This window comes from Protopterus annectens, chromosome 6.part0, assembly GCF_019279795.1.
Source record: "Protopterus annectens isolate FY-2018-M chromosome 6.part0, PAN1.0, whole genome shotgun sequence".
In the NCBI taxonomy this organism is placed as follows: domain Eukaryota; kingdom Metazoa; phylum Chordata; order Ceratodontiformes; family Protopteridae; genus Protopterus; species Protopterus annectens.
In genome coordinates this window covers 1866340114-1866361681 of record NC_056737.1, presented here as the reverse complement: position 1 = coordinate 1866361681, position 21568 = coordinate 1866340114, and positions in this window count along the sequence as shown.

Below are 21568 nucleotides of genomic sequence, written 5' to 3'. Positions count from 1 at the left end.
CACGGAAATGCACTTTCGTGAAAAGGCAACTAAGCAAACAGCAATGAGGGCTGTTGCTTAGATCACGGCACAGCGAGGATAAGAGAATATTCCCTTTTCCCCACTGTAGTGCAATTTTGGAGTGAGAATATAAACGTAGCGGGGTGTGGGGGTGCAGCTTCCCACATGGGAGGGTGCAGGGAGGCTTGCCCCTGCATAAATGTGATTTGTGTTGCGGTTTTTTTTTTTGTTTTATTTTTTTCCGATTCATTTGTTTCTCAAGAAAATGCATTTTTGTGAATATGCACTTTCATGAAAAAGAGTTTGTCTGTTTACGTTTCAATGGGTCAAAGTAGACCCATATATATATATATATATATATATATATATATATATATATATATACATATATATGTATGTACCCGTGCAAAGATATGAAGATATGGGTACATATGCTTTTATTTTGTCTGCATCTGTGAAATCAAGAGGGCTCTTCAGTCTCTGGAACAGGATAAATATGAAAATTAATATCATGTGATAGTGGCTGATATATTTGTGAATGACCTAAGGGTCTCAACATAGAAGGGCATTAAGAAAGATACCAGAGTATGCCCTCCATGTATCAAATGCAGACAAGACTCTGGCCAGGAATGGAATCCTACATTCACTTAAAATATAAGTGATATAAAGGGAAGGTTATTAGCTTTAAAATTAATGACGTAGCTGGTGCTGTTCTATGGGGGATCCAGAATGTCTCAGCTTGTGACATGTTGATTGAGAGCCCTACACCCTTTTTTCTATGAATTCTGCATCCTGGACAAAGCACTTGATAACACTCCCTTTGTTTTCTCCTGTCTGGATATTACAACATAACACAAAGGTTTGCAGTAAATTTCAGTCCGGACCACATCAAGATTGTTGCACTCAGTGTCAGAACTCTTAACAATAAATTACCAGATCTCAAGGATCTTCTGCAAATTGAACACATGAATACCTGTGTTTAACAGAGACTTGGTTTCACTGCAAATACAGCATTCCTTCTTTATCTGGTTTCAGTGCCTATCACAAATTCAGACAGGCTGGAAACTGAAGGGATCGATATTTTTTATAGACTGTAACATCTCTAGACAGATTCCTCTTGACCCAGAAACTTAACTTACTGAACTTCAAATTATATTAAATATTAAAAATTATCAAGTCGGAGCTTGCTACTGGTTTCCTTACATGTCCCTGGAGTACCATGATATTTTAAAGTGTGCTTTCTGAACTATCCATGAATAAATTGCCTTTTTAATGGGTGATTTCATCTACTCATTGGTTAACTGAAACACCTATACCACACAGGTTGGGTATGCCCAGAAAATGCTACACTTAGTAAAGCATAATTTCAGTGCACAAATAGTTAACAAGCTCACTATTGATCAACATTTTCCTTACCTCCACTTCCCCAACATTGTGCTTACTCACAGTATTCCTGTAGTACACTCAGTTTTCAAATATCTGATCTCAGTTCAGTAATTTTCTCTTTAGCAACATATTAAACCACCAAAAATGCAAGTCTGAATTTGAATATTTTTTAAAAAGACAAAACTTTTAAAACTATATGACACGCTCTCAAATTCATCTGTATGATGATTTCCTGCCCCCATCTAGTCTCAGCTGTTCCTTGTCAGTGAATTTTATTTCCACTTAATAAACAAAATAAGCAAAGTACTCTGAAAAAAAACATATTTAGGAACATAAAAATAAATATAGAAATAAACTACCTTGGAGAAATGCCAGCATAAACTAGATCTGCATTGAAATAATATAAAGTGGTCATGCAGTTCATAAGGCTTATAGTAAATCAAAAAATTTCCACGTTAAGAGATTCTATCAAAAAGGTCAGCAAAAAATCAAAGTTTCCATAAGGAAGAAGTAAGCAGAACAGAGATTAAAATTATCAGCTGAAGTCAACAAATAGCCATAACTATTTCTATTACTACATAAGAAGATAAATAATCATCAGTTCTCTGAACAAATGGTATTATTCACTTTGAGCTTAACGATTTCATAATATGGTTGCAAATAAATTTAGTTCAAACTTCAAATCAGAAACAGTCATTGATTATCAACAAATGTCCTAATCCCTTCCTACCTCCATGATTATTATAGAACATGTGCTAACTGCACTCTCCAAAGATAAATATACCATGTCTGGTCCTTGGCCCCCTATTGTTTGGCATCTACTTCTCAGAAGTACAGGCCAGCATGGGAGGACTTTGGCTGACAAAGTTTGCAGACGACTGCAAACTGGGCGCCATAGTGGAAAGTGCATCGGACACGGATATCCTTCAGAAGGGACTCACGGAAACAGATAGCTGGTGCCAGAGCCATGGCCTGAAGTTAAACGCCAAAAAATGTATAGTCATACCCTTCGGGAAAAACAAGGTAACCCCAAGCTACCATATAGGTGGCAATCCACTAAGCACAGAAGAGGTTATCAGGGACCTGGGGACCCAGGTTGACAGTGGCCTTTCTTTTGACACTCACATTGCTAAAGTGGTTAGAAAGACCTTCTACATTGCCCACCTGATCATGAAGGGATTCACATCCAGATCTAGTGAGGTCATTGTTCCCTGTACTCTTCACTTATCAGACCAATGATCGAGTACAATGCCCCATTCGGGATGTATCTCACCAGACATCTGCAGCAATTGGAGAGACCCCAAAAGTTCCTCACCAAAAGGATAAAGGGACTCCAAAATCTGTCATATGCTGCCAGATTGAAGAAACTCCAGCTCTATTCAGTCGCATACTGTCTGCTCAGAGGTGACATGTGCCTGACATACAAGGCCATGTCCAACCCGGAATTAATGGACATGCTCCACCTCAAAAAATCCAAATCCACCAAAACCACTAGAGCAAGCGACTTAAACCTTAGCACGGATATAAATAGGACGTGCTGGAGGGATAGATTTATCACTCAGAGACTCCCTATGCTGTGGAATAAAATCCCGGTCCATGTGAGGCAGAGCACCTCGCTGACTCTGTTCAAGAGAAATCTAGACCTGTGGATGGGAGATCGTAGGTTTACCCCGGGAATCATCTCTGTGTCACTGCTGGACATAGGCACAACAAAGTAATGGGCACAGTATTTTTTCATATAAGGGGTGGCGTAAGCCACAAAAATTTGGGCTAGGCTTATAAATGCCTTAGGGCAGATAGCTTAGTATAAACCTATGAATCTATGAACCTATGTCTGTGGGCCCTAATAAGCTTCATGATTACTTATTCAACGGTGCCCAATCCACCCTGTCTGAATCATTCCTAAAGCTGCCCAACTTAGGCATAGCTAGAGGTTATGATCAGAAGATATGAAAAATGTTATCATTATATCCCTACATACAGGGGGTCTTGCCTCAAATTCTAGAAACTATGAATCCAGCAACCTAGCAAGTCTTATTTGCAAAGCCATGAAACATATTATATTAGATTAAAAAAAACATATTGCTCTAGACCTGAAAAAATGGATTTGTCAAAGGGAGGTTACAGCAACTTAATTTAATGACATTTTTTGAGAAAGTTATTGAAGCTGTGCAATTCATACAGGATACCTGTACCTGGCCAAAGTCATTGATAATATTGCCTGTGTTGTAATTGCAAATAAGCTTAAAGGCCTAAATTCCTTATGTTGCATGATAGATAATACACTGAGACAGATTTCAAAATTTCACAAAAAAAAAATCACAAAGGGGGAATGTAGAAAAGAAAATTAGAAAAGTAGAAGTTAAAAAAATATAAAATGACGTTATGGAGTGCCTGTGAAGTGAAGGATTTGGTGTAGAAGGTCTAACACAGGTTACATCACAGCATGACGGAGTGAGTCCCCAAAGTAAAGAGAAACAGGAAGATCAGGAGACATCTGAAAAAGAAATATGGGCATGAGAAAGAAAAAGAGATGTAATATGGTGTAATGTCTATGCAAAGGAGAAAGCAAAACTAATCAATACGAAAAGAGCAGCACCAAAGATATTTGAAGAGAAATACAGACAAAGGAATCCAGACATGGAAAACTTTACAATACAAAAAATAAGAAAACAAAGAGGAAAAGCAGAAAAGGAAATTAGTAATGGAGAGGTTAAAGAAACAGAAACTGAGGTCATGGAGTACCTCTGAAGTGAAGGATTCAGAGCAGAAGATCTAATTCAGAAAGTACACAGCAGGATAGAGCAATGGACCTCCAAATTAAGAAGATACCAGTGGAACAGGAAGCAATTGGTCAGGTGCCATATGAAGATATTTTGGAGCCTTCCACAGGAAACCAGTATAAATGTTCACTTGAAGCTGGACAGCAAGGGAAAGAAAGTACAGTTTTGTACCTACCATAAATGTAGATGTTCGAGTGCTAATACAGCTGCAGTCATAACAGATGGGGTTATCCTGCCGTCAGGCGGGTCCTCGGTCGGCCGAATTCCAAAGTCTAGGTCCGGCGTCGGTTGTCGTCGCCTCTTCCCTGACGTCAGTGTGGCAGGGGTATATAAGAACCAGCCGATGCCATCTTCTTCAGTTTTTCTTGCCCCAGATGTCAGGTGCCCCCAGAAGTAAGGCAAAACATAAACTTATGTAATAATGCAATGTAAAATAATCAAAAAACAGTAGTTTGCAAGCAAATACACCATAAAAGAATACCCCAATCAGGTTGTATGAGGAGGTGTTTGTCATAAGGCCTGTCCCAAGAGGGGATGGAGGGAGGGAAACCTGGACTGCAGCTGTATTAGCACTCAAACATCTACATTTATGGTAGGTACAAAACTGTACTATGTTCATCGTGCATACAGCTGCAGTCATAACAGATGGGTAGAATCCCAAAGCTAAAAGGGGTGGCAGGCACTAAGTGGAACTAGGAGGAGCAAGGATGCCCTGCAGGACTGCTGTGGCAAAGCCCGCTCTAGATTTAGAGTAAAGTGGAAGGTGATAGTGCTTGGAGAAAGTGTGCACAGAACTCCAAGTGGCTGCTTCCAAAATGTCCTTGGTAGGAACCCCCATGAGGAAAGCTGCAGAGGTAGCTGTGGCCCTTGTGGAGTGAGATCTGATGCTTGTAGGCACAGTTTTTCCATGAAATGAGTAACAAAAGTGTATGCAGTGGGCTATCTCTTTTGAGATTGTCTGTTTGGAGATAGCCTTTCCTTGAGCACTTGTAGCATAGGACACAAAGAGTTGCTCGGATTTTCTGAATGGCTTTGTCCTGTCCAAATAATAACGGAGTTGTCTGTGAATGTCCAAGGAATGTAGTAGTCTCTCCCCTTTGTTTTGTGGGTTAGGATAAAAGGTAGGTAAGTGGATAGTTTGATTCAAGGCTACACTGGATACTACCTTTGGCATGAAGGAAGGGTTGGTTCGTAAGGAAACTCTGTCCTGATGGAAAATGATGAAAGGTTGCACAGCCATGAGGGCCTGTAGTTCCGAAACCCTGCGTGCTGAGGTGATAGCCAGAAGGAAGGCTGTTTTCCATGACAAATATTGCAGTTCTGTTGAAGCAGCTGGCTCAAATGGAGGCAGGGGCAGTTTTTCTAAAATGAAGTTGAGGTCCCAAGCAGGTACTGGTGGTTTCCTTGGGGTTTTTATATTCTTAGCCCCTCTGAGGAACTGTCTTAAGAGAGGATGAGAGAATAAAGGAGGATCTGTGTTGTATTGTGCAGAAATGGCTGAAGCATGGATCTTGATGGAGGAGAAGGAAAGTCCACTGTTTAACATCTCAGCTAGGTACTGTAATATTTGTGGTAAATTTAGTACCCAAGGATTATGGCCCTTTTTCTGATTCCAGGCACAAAACCGTTTCCATTTGGCGGAGTAGGCTTTTCTAGTAGAAGGTCTTCTGGCCTCCAAGATGACATCCTGCACCTCCTTGGAGAGGAGGGTCTGTTGGGAAATCAAGGAATCCTCCATGCGACTAGATTGAGGGTTTTCAGCTGACTGTGAAGAGTTTTGAAGTTGTGCTGGGACAACAGAAGAGGCACTAGAGGCAGGATCCATGGTGGGGAATGTGTCAGGCTCTTCAGGAGTGGATACCAGTGTTGTCTTGGCCAGTCTGGAGCAATGAAAATCATGTTTGGCCTCTCTGCTCTGACTTTTAATAGAACTTTGGGCAGCAGAGGAAGAGGTGGAAAGACATAGACTGTCAATGTTGTCCAATTGAAAGAAAGTGCGTCCACTTTCCAGGCCTGTGGATGATAGGTCCTTGAGCAAAATTTTTTCAGTTGGTAATTTCTGTGGGTAGCAAAGAGATCTATGTCTGGCTGTCCCCATGCCTGAATTATCTTTGCGAAAACTTGAGGATGCAACTTCCATTCATGTGGATCTGTCATATTTCTGCTTAGGTTGTCTGCCGTGTGTTTTCCTTCCCTGGCAGGAATTGTGCTTGAAGATGGATTTGCAATTCCAGAGCCGTGTTCCAAAGGGACATGGCTAGTCTGCACAGGGGGTATGAATGAGTTCCTCCATGTTTGTTTATGTACCACATCACTGTGGTGTTGTCTGTCCTTATCAATAGCTGGCCTGGATGCAGTAGGTCTTTGAAGGCCATAATAGCATTTTGTACTGCTAGCATTTCCTTTTGATTGATGTGTAGGTGCTTCTCTTTTTGGGACCATTTGCCCTGAATGCACTGATCTGTCATGTGCGCCCCCCAGGCGTAGTCCAAGGCATCTGTTGTGATGATTTGATTTGTTTGAGGCATGCAGAAGGGGAGACCTATGTTTCTTTGGCATGCTTGAGCCCACCACAGAAATTTCTTTTGAAGACATGGAATGAGTGGTATAATTGTTTCCAAACTGTGGCTGTGTTGAGACCATAAGTTTTTTAGGTACCATTGAAGTTTCCTCATATGCAGCTTTGCACATGGGATCAGCAGGATGCAAGATGCCATGAATCCCAGAGCCTGCAGGACTTTCCTTGCAGTCAGCTTGGTGAAGGTTGCCATTTTGCTGAAGTATTGAGATAGTTGCCCTTGCTTCTCTGGCGTGAGGTAGGCCATCTGGGTGCTTGTATTCAGGCTGGCACCCAGGAAAATTATTGTTTGAGAGGGTATTAGTTTTGATTTCTTTTTGTTGACTGTGTATCCCAGAAAGTTCAACAATTGTATTACAAACGCCAGGTGTTTCAGAAGTATGTGCTTGCTGTCCGCTTGGATCAGGCAGTCATTCAGATATGGGTATATTTGTATCCCTTGAAGTCTGCAGAAGGCAATTACTGATGCCAGGCATTTCGTAAACACTCTGGGCACAGTAGATAAGCCAAAGGGCAATGCAGAGAATCGATAATGGGTTGAACCTGCAAGAAATCTGAGGTATCTTCTGCAATCTTGTCTGATAGGGACATGCAGGTATGCCTCCTTGAGGTCCAATGTTACTAGCCAAGACTCCTTGCCCAGCATGGGAAGAAGCTGCTGTAATGTGAGCATCTTGAATTTTGGTGCGATTAAATATGTGTTTAGGATGGATAGGTCCAAAATAGGTCTCCGATCTTTGTCCTTCCTTGGTACCAGGAATAGTCTGGAATAAAAACCTTGACTCTGTTCTTTTGCAGGTACCTCTTGAATAGCTTTCATGTCCATGAGAGCTGAAATTTGTTTTTGTGCCTCTGCCCTTTGATTTTGTGGCAGGTTTGGCATGCCTCTCATTTTTGGAAGGGTGTGAAAGTGGAATCTGTAGCCTCTGTCTATAATGTCCAGGATCCATTTGTCTTTTGTGACAATATGCCAATTTTTTGAAAATAATGCCAGTTTTCCGCCTAAAGGTGCTGCCATTAAAGCTTTGTTTGGCATGCAAAGAGGAAAGTCATTGTGTCTGCTTTCTGAATGACTGTGATCTATCTTCTCCACCTCTTGGTGTAGGAGCTTGCCATTGTCTGGCTCGAAATGATCCTTGAGATTGCCCTCTACCCCTCGGGCACCTGTATCTGCCTCTTTGAGGTCTGTCCGTGGCTGGAAAGGACCAATTTTTTAAAGGCCAGTTTCTGCTGAAACGTGGAGGTTGTACCTGTAGGAAATATTTCACTGTTTGCATTGATCTTGCCTTTTCCTCCATTTTCTTTAGTACCTCCTCAGCTTTAACACCAAACAATGCATCTTTTTGAAGAGGTGCATCTAGTAATTTAGCTTTGACATGATCTGGTAAGGTTTGCTCTTTGAGCCAAGCATGTCTACGTATGACAGACCCTGTAACAGCAGCTCTACATGAGGCCTCTAAAGCATCAAAACCACACTGCAAGGTATGTTTACCCACTTGCTCTGCACTATGCAACAAATCCTGCAACTCCTTTAAATCTGGTTGCTCAGGATGTGTCATTTTGCTTTTCAACTGTGATAACAAAAACTGTTGATACTTTAACATATGGAACTGACAGTTTAATGCCCTCATGGTTAAAGTGGCCGAGGTGTACACCTTTTTCCCCACCTTTCTAAAGCTGTGGAATCTCTCTCTGAAGGTAATGGGTTTTTGGCAGTAGAGGCCTTAATTCCCTTGGGACCCTGTGAAATAGTTTCTGGGTCAGCAGCATGGCTTTTGTATAGGAATTGGTGTGAATCAGGAACCCGGTAATACCTGTCAGGTTTAACAGGAGCTGGAGGTAAAGAATCTGGGTTGAGGCTGGCTTCTGTGTACACATAATCTAATATATCCAAGACAGGAGGGATAGCCAGAGGCCTGTGCTGGGGAAGCAAGAGAAAATCCCTGAGCCTTTTCTTGTAATCTGAGTAATCCTGGCCTTCCCAGTGAAAGTGTTCCCTCAAGGTATGTAAGGTTTCCCCCAAAAGAATAGTCCTCGGGGGGGAGACCGAGGGAATGGACTCCTCAGCATCAGAGTCTTCAAAAGGGGAATATGAATATTCCTGGTCCTCAGAATGTTCTGAGGTAATAGAGGCTTGATCTGAGGAAGGGTAGTCTTCCTCCAATCTGGGCCTTTTGTCTGAGGGGGGGTTGAGAACCCCTGATAAGAGTAATCAAATCCTCAGCCATTTTGAGCATCTGTTTTTTAGGCATGGGGCCTTGAGAGGGGCTCTGTGGACCTTGTCTTTTAGTTTTCATGGCTGCTTTAGATTTTGTGAAAGCCTTCATGGAAAAGGAGGAAGGCCTGAAGACACCTTGAGAGGTGGCAGGCCTGTCTAAACTCTGAGTTTCCCCGCCAAGAGTGGCATCGGTATCTGTAGTCGGAATGGGGGCCGAGGAGCCTGCGACCTTGGGCACAGAAGACACCACTAAAGAAGCGTCATCGGTACTCAGGGGCTGCGTAGGTGCCTCGGTGAGAACCGGAGCACTGGCAGTCGGCTTTAGCGTGGTGTCGGTAGAAGTCGCGGACCTTGTATGTCGGTCCTTATCTTTGCGTCTTTTACTCAAAACTGGAGTCGGGGTATCCGACGACATAATGTCATTAATTTTTTTACCAAAATAGTGTTGGGCGAACTCCGCCCGATGCTTAATAGTGCGTTTGTTGAATCTAGCACAAAAACGGCAGGCCGAGACGTCGTGGTCTGGGCCTAAGTAAGAAATACAGAAAGAATGGAAATCCTTATGCGGTATTTGCTTCCCACATGAAATGCAATTATTAACTTTGTCTGACATCGGTCTGAGGCAAGAAAAGTTTCCCCAACGGGGTACTTAGCTTTCAAGAAGACTTCGGCTAAAATAATTTCGTAAATCTCAGGAGCTGGCCGACCGGCACTTGCGAACTGCTTCTGCTTTGGGCACCGCATGGCAAGAAAGACTGAAGAAGATGGTGTCGGCTGGTTGTTATATACCCCTGCCACACTGACGTCAGGGAAGAGGCGACGACAACCGACGCCAGACCTAGACTTTGGAATTCGGCCGACCGAGGACCCACCTGACAGCAGGATAACCCCATCTGTTATGACTGCAGCTGTATGCATGATGAACATCAGGAAACTGTGAAAACTCTGATGCAGTCAATGTTGAGGAGTGATAGGCCAGTGAGTTCCCATATGAAAGAGCAACAGATGGCACAGGATGAAATTGAAGAAAATATGCCAGAGAAAGAAGCTATGGAGTTTTCTATAGAATGCACACAGGAAATGGAGAACAAAAAATGTGCCCTCAGTTTAGAAGAAAACAAGCTAAGAGAAGAGCTGTTTGATTTAATAGAGATAGATAGACATTTGGGAACTGATGAAGGATTACCAATAAAACATGAATAAATGTGAATGAAATTTAGTAAGTAATACCTTAGAAGACTTAAAATTAATCCTAAAAACAGAGTTGACTTCAAGGAATAAAATCCATGCTATAAACCAATTTACTCTTCCTGTCCTAACTTACAGTTTTGGAGTGATTGACTGTCCCTAAATCATGTTGGATAGATTAGATAGGAAAACAAGAAGGGTACTTCATGCTCACCAAATGATTTATAAAAATCATTGCATACCAAGATTATATATTCCCCATTTTGAAGGAGGGATGGGTCTCATTGAAATTGATTACATGTATAGATTTGCAATTGTGGAACTCCACACATATCTGCTGACCTCACAAGACCCAAATGTAGTGAAAGTTTTGAAACATGAGAAGAATAAATCTAAGATGACTTATCTGCTTAATCTAGCAGAAGCATATTGACATGAAGCAGGAATGGAAATCAAACCAGAATTAGATAAAAATCAGGCAGCAACTGAATGTGCCAAAAAACAAAAGAAAGAATATAAGGTGAAGGACCAGATGAGAAGGCAAGAAATGTGAAAAATGCATAAATATAGTTGCAAGTATAGAAAACATCTGGAAGAACCTCATGTTGATCAGGAATGAACACAGAAATGGTTAAGGAGGGACGAATTCAAACCAAGAGATGAAAGGTTAATATTGGCAGCACAAGATAGTGGGCTGCATTCACATTTGTTTACAAAGTCCATTGAACATGTGGGAGAAATAGACAAATGTAGGTTTTGTAAACCAGAATGGAAACAGTTGCACACCTCATTGCAGGTTGTGACATAGTAATGGCAGAAGGACTATATACTGAAAGGCATAATAATGTGGGAAGACTGTTGCACTGGGGATTGTGCAAACATTATGGTACGGAAATGGCTGAAAAACACTGGAAACATGAGCCAAAAAGCATTATAGAAAATGATGAAGTCGACATTATATGGGATCACCCATTACCAACAGTTCAAAAGATAGATGCCAGAAAAATGGATATAGTGGTTCATGAAAAGAAGGCAAATGTTGCATTGATCATTGAAATCACCACACCCAGTGACTACAGTGTCTTGTGTACAGAGAGTCACAAAATCATAAAATATCAGGATCTGCAGGCGGAATGAGAGCAATGAGGAAGAAAGATACCCAGACAGTTCCAATAGTAGCAGGAGCAATGGGTCTTATAAAAAATATACAAATGTATCTAGATATGTTACCAGTACATGTAACTCCATACGGATTGCAGAAGGAGTCATTACTGGGCACATTGCTGGTGCTGCAAAGAGCACTTCTGGCTAACATCAAAGACTGAAACAATACTAATTTCATGAAGTTTAACCATACTTTGACTTAGGAATGCGGTCCATTCCCATCATAGTATTAGAAACCTAAAAGATTTGGAGAAATTAGAAAAGTAAAAAGACATATAGAAGAAATGCAGTTGAAATATCATGTGCCACCTCAGAAAGCATAAAGGTTATCAATGACTTTTCTCTGAGCACAGGCTTGGGACATCGCCTGTTTGGCATCAACTTCACAGCTGGCAAAAATGCTTACCAAATGGATGGCTGATGAAATTTGCCAAGGATGACAAGTGAGTGATTTCCTTTACACAACATCTAATACAATATGGAAGCGGGAAGGGATAAACCATAAAAAGTAATGATGCGTTAAAAAGGGGTTTAGATTAATGACATAGAAGTGTAGCATTGTGACTTTTGTTTAACTAATCTTGAGAGCATTTTACAGGCTAGACAGTACCCTAAACCAGGCTGATACAGTCTTCAGAAATCTTGGCAACCCCTATCTTTTAACAGTAGATATCAAGAGTAGTTAGAATATTATTTTATCTAGACCAGTTAATAACTAATGGTATCTCATCCAGGTCAAAATAAATTGTTATTCCTTTATACCTTGCCCTGATCAGACCAGCAATAGAATATATTTCTCCTTTTAGTACATATCTGTCCAAACACTTTGCACAAAAAGAAAGACTCCAGATGCTATTAAATAAAAGATCACTGGACTAAATACTCTCAGCTACAGAGACAGACTTGAACCGTTAGCCCTATATTCTGTCTCTTATGGACTTTTGCCTAATCATTTATATGAAAATCCACTGCTGTGAAGGACTCACCCCCACCTCCTTAATCTCCTCATACCTTTATAAAACAAATTAATCCACAATCACTTGAAATAAAGACTTGGCTCTCCATCAACAGATGAATAAGACATGCCAGAGGGACAGATGTATTACTCAGTGCTTCCTTATTTCTGCAATAATTGTCAATTATACATTAAAATTGTCATTCTACGACAGTTAACACAATACCCCTGACCCCATGAAGAAAATGTGAAAAAGGGGGCTGATGATGATGATGATGATGGTGACATAGAACATAGCTTGATGATCAAATTGCTGCTCAAAAATCAAAGGATTAGCTTGTTTTGCCCTCTTTTGGGGATCGTCAAGGTGATTATTATCCATGGAATGAATATGTCTTGCAAGCTGTCTGAATTTATGAGTTATTGTTGGAGAGAAGATTTAGAACAAAGCTTCTGGTGCAATTTTTAACATTGTTACTAGAAAGTAGAATGCTGGCAGCATAAATTTTGCAAAAGAATGTTGAAACTGAAGCAGTTTTATGACTAGATAACAAATAACTTGTCTTACAAGAGTAGTGACACAGTGGTGAGGTCTGCGGTGGGAGTGACAGATGCATTTAAGATGGAGGTGAGATTACACCACGGATCAGCTCTGAGCCATTTTTTATTTGCAGTGGTGATGGACAGGTTGACAGATGAGATCAGACAGGAGGCCCCGTAGACTATGATGTTTGCAGATGACATTGTAATCTGTAGTGAGAGTAGGGACCAGGTAGAGGAGACCCTGGAGAGGTGGAGATATCCTCTAGAGAGGAGAAGAATGAAGGTCAGCAGGACTAAGACAGAATATATGTGTGTGAATGAGAGGGAGGATAGAGTAATGATGAGGATGCAGGGAGTAGAGTTGGTGAAGGTGGATGAGTTTAAGTACTTGGGATCAACAGTTCAGAGTAATGGTGAGCGTGGAAAAGAGGTGAAGAAGAGAGTACAGGCAGAGTGGAATGGGTGGAGAAGAGTATCAGGAGTAATTTATGACAGGCAGGTACCAAGAGTGAAAGGGAAGGTCTACAAGAGGGTAGTGAGACCAACTATATTATATGGGTTGGAGATGGTGGCATTGACAAAAAGGCAAGTGTCAGAGCTGGACGTGGCAGAGTTAAAGATTTTAAGATTTGCACTGGGTGTGATGAGGATGGACAGGATTAGGAATAAGTATATTAGAGGGTTATCTCAGCTTGGATGGTTTGGAGACAAAGCCAGAGAGGTGAGATTGCTTTGGTTTGGACATGTGCTGAGGAGAGATGCTGGATATATTGGGAAAAGGATGCTAAGGATGGAGCTGCCAGGTAAGACGAAAAGAGGGAGTCCTAAGATAAGGTTTATGGATGTGGTGAGAGAAGACATGCAGGTGGTTGGTGTGACAAAGCAAGTTGCAGAGGACAGGAAGAAATGGAAACAGATGATCTGATGTGGCTACCCCTAACGGGAACAGCCGAAAAAGAAGAAGAACAAATAACGTGTCTTAATTTAAAGAAAGAGAAAATGTCACAAGCAACAAAGACACCTCTATGCCCAACTCCAAGTTCTGACTCATTGTAAGGGGATTATTTTCAGTTGTAAAGATAGAGACATTTACTGAAACTACCAGAGAAAGAATCTGTGACAAAAAACTGGGAGAAGAAATATCACCAGGAGCTGGTGGAAGCCGTAGTGATTTCAGATAATAAGATTTTAGCTACATTGACAAAAGGTTGCTCAGCTGGGAAACCTGCTACTGAACCATTCCTTAGACTGATACTATTTGTATGTCAGGAGGCAGCAAGACAGAGCAGTATTGGACTCATACCTCTCAACCTCTTATAGCAATAAATCTGGGCAAAGCCATAAATAATGGGGGAACAAAGGCCCGAAAATATGGAGACTTTTTAAATATCACTTTACAAACTTAGAAGGTTGATATAACAACACGTTTTGCATTAGGATGAATTTTCTGAAGGGTATGAAGTCTTACACTAAATGTATTTTATTATTTTCTGACTTCAATCCTCAATTGTTTGCCAATGATTTACAAGAAAACAGCAATTTTATGAAAAACAAACCAAAAATGTCAGGCAAAAATCTGTACAGTCTATAAAAATCTGGATAACTGAGAGGTATGATTGGACTAAAATTAGAATACCTCTGCTATACCCAGTCTGATAAAGTAATTAAAGCAAGCATCAGACTGCACATAAGTGAAACATAGTAAATTAAACAATTTATTGGGTTTATATAGTATATAGTATATAGTAGTCCCATAACTCAGTAAATGTTGTTCTAAGGTTAATTTACTGAATTATTTACACCTGTATATTGCATATAGCTTTAGACATTCAGGTGTATATTTCCTTTACACTTTCCTGGCATGTAATGCTGCAGTATATCTTTAAGACAGCAGAAATAGCTGGAATGTGAGAGATGAGACAATAAGGGATTCCCAGATTTGTGAATAAAGGCTTAATGGTGAAACAGCACTCTGGGTGGCTCATGCTGAAAACTTCTATGCTTTTGTGAGATATATTAATGGACCCAGGGAAGATTATCCTAATACTACGGTCAGATACTGTATTTCTTGTAAAGTATGCTGAGGAAAATGATCCTAGTCACACTTTAAAATGGCATATGTGTATATTACTGCAGTAAGTATTAACAGGGAAGAGAAGAGGTAGTTGTAGAGCCAGCCATTCAGTAGAAAGATAGGTACAATGAGCTTACTGAGCTGACAGAAGCACAGACAATGTTGGGCAGGTGGTTTATGCTAATATATGGTCGGAGGGTCAAAGATAAGTTAGAGATCTATGGACAGCTGAAAAAGAGACCACACTTTAGCTTGGACTAGGGATGGAACACTCTGAGCTAAAGACAATGACAATAAGAAGAACAAGGAGAACACGGCTTTCTAGGATCGTGAAGGTCTTCCATCATGGCTACCTAGGAACGTGAAGGTCTTCCATCATGGCTACCTAGGAACATGGAGGTCTTCCATCATGGCTACCTAGGAATGTGAAGGTCTTCCATCATGGCTACCTAGGAACGTGAAGGTCTTCCATCATGGCTACCTAGGAACGTGAAGGTCTTCCATCATGGCAACCTAGGAACGTGAAGGTCTTCCATCATGGCTACCTAGGAATGTGAAGGTCTTCCATCATGGCTACCTAGGAACATGAAGGTCTTCCATCTCAGAAATGATACTGGTTAGGTGAAAGGGAGGATACTGGAAGTTAAGGATGCACAGTATATGAAAGTAAGCAAAATGACTCAAAGGAAATGAAAGCAGCAAAGTTTCAAGATGGAAGGAAGTTGAAAAATTAAGAGGGAAGCCATAGAAGACAGGCAAATAAAAGAGAGCGAGACAGAGAAGTGACAAATGAATACCTTACATCAGTTTTCCCAAAAGAAATAAAGGGAAGGATGCCATGAAGGAGAAGGAAGGGAAATGGATTGAGATCAGGAGAATGGATTGACAAACAGACTGAAGTGGCTATCTATAGGGATAAAAAGCAAAGGCATTAGTTTTCATGACATCCTGGGTCCTAAGAAACTGATCCAGATTACTGTCAAATCCCATGATGCACATTTTGAACAGACCAGTATAAAGGCTAGAGTTGCCATTATACTAAAATATAGCAAGTGTACCTATACCTTATTTGTGCAAGGGAGGGAGTAAAAATCAGTGTAAATACATGCTTGTTAGCTGAAACACACTGTTAGAGAAAGTCATTTATTTATTTATTTTTTATTTTATTTTACATTTGTTGACCGGGCTAGTCCAACTGGATTTATGTCCATTTTCAGTGGAGGCCCGGGGAGAAAAGCTCCAGAGGTATAAGAAAATTTTACAAATACAAATTTTACAAATACAAATAATACAAAGTACAAGTATGTTATGCAATGGGAAGAATGAAATACAATCATATATATTAAAGGTCTTAATGAACTAAATAAGCTAACTTTGAAAAAAAAAGGCCTGAGGAGAAAAGCTCCAGGGGTGAATCAATTTACAATTACAAATATTGCATAGAACTAATGTGTTATATAAACACGTATATTATAGTTCGTGTCTACCTGGAAAAAGGTAAAATAGAAAGAGTTTAAGTTAGAGGTTAACTCCTAGCAATACAAAGGAAGGTCAAAAATGTTAATGAAAATGAAACCTATGGAAAAATCAAGTTGCTTTGGTTGCTTTTCCAGATGACAACAGTGAGTAGGCCAGCAAGATGAGTACATCATGACAAGGAATTGTCAGTAAAAGTTAATCCAGTTATAAGACTCTTTCAGTTCTAATTGGTGATTGTGGATTAAGGAAATTCAGGAATGGTTGTTTGAAATAAAAGACAGCATCTTCTAGAGGCAAACATTTTAGGGGGTTCCAATGGCCGTGGTGCAAGAAGGAAATGAATATGTCCTTGTTGAATTTAGTTAAGATAAGTACGTGATTGTATAGTATTAGTTTGTTTAAATCATGTCTTCTGTCTGAGTATATAAGTTGGGATATGGTCACTAATACAGACTGGTGAGTATCTAGTGGAATTTATAGTGTTGGCTTAATTAATAAGAACCCAGTCCAGTATGGATTGCCTGTTACGCTTCTTTTCAGTTCTTGTAGTGGTGGTGATTAATTGGGAGTAACTAAAAGATATATTGGATTTTGTTGTGGTGGGGGAATGAGTTGCTAAGATGCCAGTCAATATTTAGGTCACTCATAATCATGATTCCTTGCTGAATATTGTGAGATATCCACTGGATGATATCTTCACCTGCAGGTATGTTGTTGTCTGGAAGAAAACATGATTCTGCAATATATATGGATTTTTATTGTTAAGTTTGAGGTAGTAGATAATGATGATATCATATTAATTTTGGGGAAAGGTGTTGACATAATGGTTAGGGTTAACCTCCCAGATAGAAAGTACACGTTTTGATTCTGACCTGAGGTTGTTGGCTAGGCTTGTAATAGTTTACAGACTGATAGCCTAGTACATCATGACAATTTTCTTAGCTTGGACAAGATTTCAACTTGCTGCTTGCTCTGCCTCACTATTTGAAAAATTATATTATTATTATTATTATTATTATTATATTATTATACTGATATCCTATTATTTGCCTATGAACCCATTACAAAACAACTTAAAAGCATATTACCGGTAGACATGGTCTAACTAGACATCTTCAAGGCCTTTGATTTATTCCCAGACAGATGGCTATAAGGAAAACTGGTGGTCTCAGTGTAAGAATAACACTAAGGAAGGAGGTAGGTGATTGAAGTTTCTGTCATAATGTCAGGAATAAAAGATGTGATCCACTGAGTACTGTAAGTGTTTGCTCCCGGAATCAGTACTTTTTCATGCATTTATTTCCCACATAGCTAGGGAGCAGAGAACAAAGGCTATCTCTTCACTAATGATAGAAAAATAGGTAAACAATGGACAAAGTGGCAAAAGTTTAAGGAAATATTTCAAATTGCCAACCAAGTAAAAAGAAAGGAATTAGTTGAGGTTCAGTGTCAATAATTTTAACATACTACTTTCAAACCAAACCAAAACAAATATGGCTTGAATTTTCAAACTGGTTTACACAATGGCAGAAAAGTTAGGATAAGATCCATGCTGCAGCTGAAATCTGGCAAGCAGGCAGAAACAGCAGTGGCAGCAAGATCATAAATACTGTTGATCATTGTGATGGCAGACTCCAGAAGAAAAGTGATGATGCATCCACTCTCTATGGTTCAGGGAAGTCCAGATTTTGATTGTTCCATGCAGTTCTAGAGGCCACAATAAAAAAGAGGCATCAGGCAACTGGAAGGATTGCTAAGGAAGGATACCAGATGGTTACTTAAAATGCCATGGTAACTATATTACTAGTGAGTGGAAACAGTGGCCTAATGGTTAAGGTGTTTGCCTTACAAACACAAGGTGCAGGGTTTGAGTCTCACAAAGGATAATTGGCAAAGCTTAAAATGGCTCGCAAGGGCAGTTAGCTTAGTATGAATCTATAGAGCATTCTAATCTATAGAAAATCTATTTTCACTAGAGGCTAGAAGAGGTAGAAATAGACATGAACTCGCAGCATAACTTCATATCTAAGAGATATGAAGTAGTCATCAGGAATAGGATGATATAGGCAGGATGATGGACATACGCAGTATATTACAGGAAACAGCTTCAATCTGATTTTGAAAAAACAGATCTTCAGGAAGTCTGCTGTGGATTCACTGGCTGGCCTTGTGAATAAGTGGAGGGGGGAGAGAGAGAAAATCCAGTTGAGGAGAGAGAAACATTCCATTATTCAAGAGATCACACATCAGGCACACAAATAGAAAAGGAAGATAGGAACTGAGTGGATACAGAAAGTTAAATGCACTTAAAAGGCAGATTAGGTAGGATTGCCTGTCATTCTGCTATTAAGTAAATTGGTACATAAAGGAAAATATACAATTTTGAGTAACGAGACAGAGGAATCTCTTTTATCTGGTCAAAAAAAGGAACTTTATTAATTCCACATATATTTAAGGAGGCAGGAAGTCAGGACTTTCAGCTTTAATGAGCAATGTGAGCAATAAGCTTCATGTTTCAGCTCATTGTAATCAATGGTCAAGAATGCATATGCAACTCATATGCAGCAAATCATAAGCACGCAAGTCACTCTAACATTAAATGAAGGCCTCATACATACAGACATACATGCATGCATACGTGCATACAAATATTTCAAGCACAGGCATTAATGCCATTCTAGCCTGCTAACATACCAAAACAGTTGTTGCCATAATATGTGTCTAGGCTGTTCTTAAACATATCTAAAGTAGTGCTTTCTTTAATATAATTTGGTAGTCTGTTCCATGCATCAGCTGTTCTCTCAGAGAACCAATTAGTGCACTTCTCATTCCTACAGAATCTTCTACATAGGTTGTCTAATGATCTTCTGCTACATTTTTTGATAACCCCAAACATTCCCAGAGGTAGTTGTCAGCAGTATCTAATAAGGTATTTTTACAGATAAGTAAGACTGAATTTTCATTTGGAATGCTTTAACATAAATCCAACCACCTGGCTTTAAACTTTGACAGTAAGATTTAAGAGGTTTTCGGAATGCATTTTTCTTGTGAAATACCTGTAAAACAAAAACAAGTTTTAAACAATATGAAAACAATGCATCATCAGTCAAAGTGAGTTCTGTATTTGAGCTAACTGGGGTTGAAGGCACTCTCGTATGTTCTTTCATGAAGATGTCTTGGGGACATAATTTTTAGTTTTCAATTTCACACACTTGTATTAAGACCATAGTCTAAACACCTGGCCAGTTCATGTTTGCCTCACTGTAAGTTGTTATGAATTTATTCTTCAATGTCCTGTTGACTTACATGATAAGGCAAAAAAATAGGGATGCTGATAGCCTTTAAACTGTAGGTTTGTATTTAATGCTTTCCAAAATTTCTTTGTTATCTGGACGGTTAAGGGGTGACCTGTTCTAAATTAATAGTCCAAGATATGGTAAACCTAGGAATAAACTCCCACAAAACATTCTTGGCCACTATGATGCCATAAGGCAGGGCTATGCTTTAACCCAACAACTAAACATATAAGCAATAAGTGAAATTAATTTATAACTGTGTATCCTTGGTAGATGAATTTAATCTATTTGTATGTATGTAGATGGCCACCAAGGGGGTGGTAGATGTGCAACACACATTTAACACACTTCAAAAACTGAGTGAGAGCCTCACTGTACAGTTTTGTACATACTAAGATATCAGGGAAGGGAAAAAAGAAGCAAAACCATCTTAACTGACCAAATTTAATAAAGAAGTCTTACCAATGTGATACAAAGGGTGATGCGCTTTCACCATAAAGGAAAATAATGTGTTTGGGAACAACAATCACCCATTCAAATGCCTCCAGTGACAGTTTAGAGACTTTTTAAAGCTCCCCTGAGTGCGCTTTTCTTTTTTTTTTACTTTCCAGTGCATTATTATCAAAAATTGCAACTTTATTAAAATTGAGAAATAGATTCATTACTACCTTCTGACAATTTCTTTTGTCTGGGTGGGATATGAACTTGCTGCTTGCTTTGTTTCACTATCTGAAAAATTATTATTATTGCTAGTAGTAACATTTATTTATTTTACGTTTGTTTACTGGGAGAGTCCGACTGGGCATAAAACCCTTTTACAAAGGAGGCCTGGGGAGAAAAGCTCCATTGTTAGTAGACTATTGATATTAGTAGAAAGAAAATCATATAATAAAAGAAAGAAAAAAAATAGTAACAGACATTCATAGTGGTAAAAAGACTAAAACAGAATAAATAGGTCAAGTGGGAGAAAAGACAATCTTATATAACAATGCTTCTAGAAGACAGTTCTTACAGTAGTAGCAGGTAGTGACATTGTATACAATGAGAGTGCAAATCTGATAGATATTAACAGTGAGAAAGAAAAAAAACAACATAAAGTAGTTATATGACTTAAATTCAATGCTCATTATATATGCAATTAACATTTTAAAATCAGCTAGTTCCATGGTTTGGGTCAATTGTGTGTTTGGCAATAGACTATGGAAATCTTACTATGAAGCATCATAGATTTTAGGAGTCATCTTACATATTTAAAATTTGCAATATTTCTCCCTAAAGATGTCAGAAATCACTTCTGTTTTTACAGTTGTCCAACGCCATGAAGAACTCTGAAAACATATCCATAGTCAGTATAAATATTTAATACGTCTCCTTTTGTAAGCTTTATTTAAAGTTGTTAGTTCAGTGACTTGTGATCATTCACTCATTCTAGCTGTTGTAAGATTATAGAGCTTTCAGTAAGAATACCAATTTCTGCAATTAATTGTCCTTGTCATTCTTGATGTATGATCCATTTGTATTATGTTTCAACTGTGGATTTGTTACAGATGATCTTTTTTAAATCCTGCTGTTGAGAAAGTCATGGTATAACAATCACATGGTTTGCTGTCTTCAAATGGAGATAATAAATATACAGAATTTAAGATAGCACATTGTGCCAATGTGATCAGAGTATCAGGTGTAAGGGTAAAAATCTTACTTTGTTAATTGTGTGATTAAATAAAGGTCCAATAGTCATTTTAAGAGAAGAACTGCAACAGAATTAGGAATAGCTAAAGACAGGCTGTGTCCAAGTACTGGAGGTGTGGCTAAATTATCTAACATGGCAACCAACATCTACCACCATTAGACATTGTTTCCCAGGTCTAACAGCAAGTTAAAGTAAGATAAAGGTTTATTTATCT